The sequence below is a fragment of the Scylla paramamosain genome, chromosome 4 (assembly GCF_035594125.1).
Source record: "Scylla paramamosain isolate STU-SP2022 chromosome 4, ASM3559412v1, whole genome shotgun sequence".
Lineage (NCBI taxonomy): Eukaryota > Metazoa > Arthropoda > Malacostraca > Decapoda > Portunidae > Scylla > Scylla paramamosain.
In genome coordinates, this window is record NC_087154.1 from 33,406,653 (window position 1) to 33,412,026 (window position 5,374).

Sequence of the window (5,374 nt, forward strand, 5' to 3'; positions counted from 1 at the left end):
ACACACACACACATATATATATATATATATATATATATATATATATATATATATATATATATATATATATATATATATATATATATATATATATATATATATATATATATATATATATATATATATATATATAATTGTAAATAAACTTGATAATGTGTATGTATGTGTGAGGATGAGCGGGAGGGTGTTAAGGTGTTTCGCGAGACAGTAGGCTGGCTGAGCAGCACCAAGATCACTAGATCACAGGAGCCCCTCAGCCAGCCCTCAGCCCGCCCCGTAGTGCCCTGACACAGAACCACGCGGTCTGGGACGAGGCCACACACCTTCCCGTCACACGCCCCACCTGCTTGTGTCCACTATGTCTTTCACGGCAGTATTACGCCACTGTGTTAATATTATATTGGCAGCCAATCATGGATGCACAGAATGGATGTATTAAACGTCTTCTATTGGTTCTTAGTTCCGTACGAACGTAAACTGTATATATTACATTGAATATGATAAAAACTTCGTAAGTTTTCTAAGACTGCCAACTGAGGATGAACAAAAATTTATATAGAAATATTTAGTAAGGAAATCAATATTTTGCGTACTGATTTTTCGCACGGTTAAGTTTTTCTGGTGTATTTTTTTTTTTTTTTCAAACATATTTCAGGATTATAATCCGCTAAGAAGTGTTTATAGTAGAGCAGCAAGGGTCAACCGTTTGCTGTGGAAAGACAGCTTCGTGAAGGCCATCAAACACAAACATTTCCTAAATAATTGTAGAAAGAAACATTCATATGATTAGCTGGTGCTACAAGTCACTACGTATTAATGGATAAAAAAAAAAAAAAAAACACTGATCAAGGTAGTAAGACAGATATTCAGCAGACGACTTTATACTTTTTAAGATTCTCTCGGACACTTTGATCAGCGATAATTATTTCGTAAAAATCTCACATACAGAAAATTATTCTCCTCACCAGTCCCCTCACAGCACCCGCTGCTGTGTATATGGGCGGCCTTTCTACACATTCCCTCAACCCTCTGCCAAAGGTGTCTCTTCCCCACTCTGCATCAGATCAGTGTAGGAATGTAGTATGACATACTTATATTGGATATGCCAATGGTAAACAGATTTTAGCTATAATAAGGACATTTTCCTTTGTTTGAAAAGAGATTTTCTCTCTCTCTCTCTCTCTCTCTCTCTCTCTCTCTCTCTCTCTCTCTCTCTCTCTCTTTCCCCCTGCAAAGTCAATCACCGTCGCCCCCGTCACAGTCAGGCCGCCCCGCAGGCCCCGGCACCGCTGTGAAGGGGGTTGGCGGTGTTGTGTTCGCCTCTCGTTCGCAACTCTAGGCCTGTGCGTCGCCCTTTATTTATTATTGCCTGTGTGAGCGACGTGTAGGATACAATATACATTTTGCACCCTTCATACAGTGTATCTTTGCTCCTCTTTGTGAAGAAGTAGTGGTGGTGATAGTGGTGGTGGTGGTAGTGGTGGCGTGATAATGTCATGATAAAGGCAATTGTAGCGGTTGGAAATTCTAATGATGGTGGTAACGATAATGATAATAATGATAACAAAAAAAAATATATATAAAACAGCAACAACAACAACAACAACAACAACAACAACAACAACAACAACAACAACAATGATAATAATAATAATAATAATAATAATAATAATAATAATAATAATAATAATAATAATAATAATAGTAATAATAATAATAATGAAAATTAAATTAACATTCAGCAATCTACATGAAGTGCGGTAGAAGGAGGAGGAGGAGAAAAATAATAATATGTAGGAAAAGAAGGAGGAGGAAAAATAAGAATACAAAGGAGAAGGAGCAAGAGAAGAAGAAGTGGAGGTAAAGATGAGAGAGAGAGAGAGAGAGAGAGAGAGAGAGAGAGAGAGAGAGAGAGAGAGAGAGAGAGAGAGAGAGAGAGAAAGTGACGTTCAATAAAAAGAAAGCCAAAATCCTCCTTCCCCTTCGTGAACGTAACTTTGCCAAAACAATACAAGAGGAGAAATAGTCTGAAAAGAACATTACTCTCTACACTCGTTAACTGTGCACGTGGGTGGCAGAGAACAGGAGAAACAGGTAATCTACCGGACTAACCGAACCTACTTTAATAATGATGTATTTGCTACCCTTTTACACCCTTTTTCGTCGCTGTATTGTATCATGAAGATGGTGTAAAAGTGTTGCAATCATCGCCAGAACGCTTACTTTCAAACGCTCCACCTCCTCATAAAGACTTATTTTCAAGGCCCGAGAAGAATAGTAGTCAGATTCTCATAGGGGTGTTCTTCCCCCTGATGATACAGAATCCTTGTTAAATCATCACTTAAATCATGAGAATATCCTTGAAGGCACTAACATCTTTCACTATTGGCTATTAATAGCGGTCGAGGCGAGACGCAAGAAATGACTGAAAGTGCGGTCTCATATAAACATTATTAACACATCAGTGTCTTCTAACAGCAATAATGAAAATTTTCTAGAGAAGACCCATGATTCTGACTGCCACATTGCTAATACACAGATATTTAAACTACCAAGGACGCACGAAAAGAATTCCAGGTTATTATGTCAGGTAAGCTCAGGAAATTAGGCGGTATATGGCACCGTTCTTCATTCTAATCATATCCTTCCCTCCTATGGCGTGAGTCCCACCCTGGTATTAAGGTTTTCGACCCTGAGTTTTTTTCTCGCCTTGTTACATTACATCAGAGACTACAAGCAATTGTGTAATTCTACGCCGCCTAACCACATGTGGTTGCGGAAGGCGCTTAGCACGCACGGTGATGTAAGCAAGGCCGCTTTGAAGGATGGACAACACAGCATTCACTGCTTCTGAAATGCTCGGTTAGCTTATAAACATGGAAAAAATAATCAAAATACACCAGCGGCACACATTTAGAGGGAACTGGGATTTTCATTTGATATATATATGTGTGTGTGTGTGTGAAGTTCCGAGATATAGTAGAGGTAAACAGGGAAAACATCCATTTTTTCTTTTCTTCACTTTATTTCTTGTGTGTGTGTGTGTGTATATGTGTGTGTGTGTGTGTGTGTGTGTGTGTGTGTGTGTGTGTGTGTGTGTGTGTGTGTGTGTGTGTGTGTGTGTGTGTGTGTGTGTGTGTGTGTGTGTGTGTGTGTGTGTGTGTGTGTGTGTGTGCGGTATAGGGAACCATAATCAGGTAATTATGGATTTCGGAAAAAAAAAATTTCAATAATCACATTTCCTATATTATTTTGCACCTCTCCTCACACCTCACGAGACATCACCAGCACCAAAGATCACCTACAGCACAATAACACCACCCCCAAATTCACCAATACACCACAACACCAGGCTCCAAGGACAACACCAGCTTCTAAGGACAACACCTCAGTCTCCACTCACAAAAATGTCGGCTGGTTTGACCTATGCTCCCCTCAAGGCAGCGTCACCAGCACAATTCAACAACCGAATTTCAGCGGACAAGATCTCTTGGTACCACAAAAGACTCACTAACCTGATCCTGGATATCAAGGTTATGCCGCCACATCATTAATACCTCCACATACTCACTTCATCACCATTCCACACCAAAATTCCTCCTGAGACGCCTCCCTTCCGTCCTACGCAATGCCAAAGGTGCTCTGCTTTCCCCCTCAAGACCTCAAGGAAGCTCTGTTTTCCCCTCTCTGGAATGTGTTGTTGTCGTCCACTCAAGCTCCCCTCATTTCACCATGTTTCCACCTCAATTACACTTCCTCCCTTTCATTTCAGCATGTTTCCACCTCAATTACACTTCCTCCCTTACGCATACAGACATATAGAGAACTTAAATTATGAAAAGAGTAATTCTACATGATATAAAATGAGTAAATGAGACTTATACTACCTAAGAATAACTAAGAATAAGGATAATGTCTAAAAGGCAGGTAAACGGAACACGGGGGACACTAAGAAAACGTGTTCCTTTTCAAGGTAAACTCGGCCAACAACATGACAAAAAAAAAAAAAAAAAAAAAAAAAAAAAAATATATATATATATATATATATATATATATATATATATATATATATATATATATATATATATATATATATATATATATATATATATAATTTTTTTTTCTTTTTACATTTTGCATCTATGATTTAAAATTAGTCATTCTTTTTTATCTACTAATTTGCTCTATTCCCCTTTTTTTTCTTTAGTTATTTGAATTTCCTTTTACGTCAGCTTCACACATCTGCTTTTATAGGATCCTTATGAATAAATCACGAATCAATATAAACTGTTTAGGTTTACCATAGCCAGGTTCCATTTTCTGTTACATTTCACTCTCCGTGCTCTATTATTATTATTATTATTATTATTATTATTATTATTATTATTACTAGTAGTAGTAGTAGTAGTAATGATAGTACTGACATTAATATTACAATTATCATCCATATTTTAATATTTATCTATCTATCTATCTATCTATCTATCTATCTATCTATCTATCTATATATATATATATATATATATATATATATATATATATATATATATATATATATATATATATATATATATATATATATATATATATATATATATAAACTTCTGTTACGACTCGTCAGGCCACCACAACCTCAGTTTAACCACGGACTGACGGTCGTCATACTTTTGCCACTCAACATCGCCATCATTGCCTGATAACGGCTCACTATGAGCCAAGTCCGTATAATACTCAGATCAAACGACACGCACTCTTGCTGCCGGTGGGTGAAGCTTCGAGTCCCTCCCGATGACGTGAAGGGAGCCCCTTCCTTCACCCCTTACCCCTACTCCCTCTCGTTTTCTTTCACGCGCCCAATGTGTTCTCTAAATGATATTTAGAGTGGACTAACCTCTCTCTTGTGTAGGTCTTAGGAGTAAGTATATCTGTCTATACTTACCATAAAATATATTCGTAAAAAATGAGGCATACTTTAAGTTTCACTTATAGTCGTCTCCTGAGAAGTGCAAACTGCACACTATACGGTGGGATTTATAACTTGTTTTCACTTGCAAAACTGAATCCATAATTTATGTGCCGCTGCATTTGTCGGCAATCTGTGGAAAAGGATATTTCGTCTCCTTGGCCGGTGCCCCTCCTACATAAAAATAAAATAAATCTTTATCTGTATCTGTAACAGCAACGGTACTTCGTTAATATTGATACCGACTGTGGTGTGTGTGTGTGTGTGTGTGTGTAGTTAAGTCTAATCCTACCACTTTCCCATTCTTCATTTTCTTTAAGGCACGTTCATTTTCTACTTAGAGAAACTAGTCATCATCCCCATATTCACCTGCCCATCTTCCTTTATTTGTCTATCATTTTCTTCATTTAA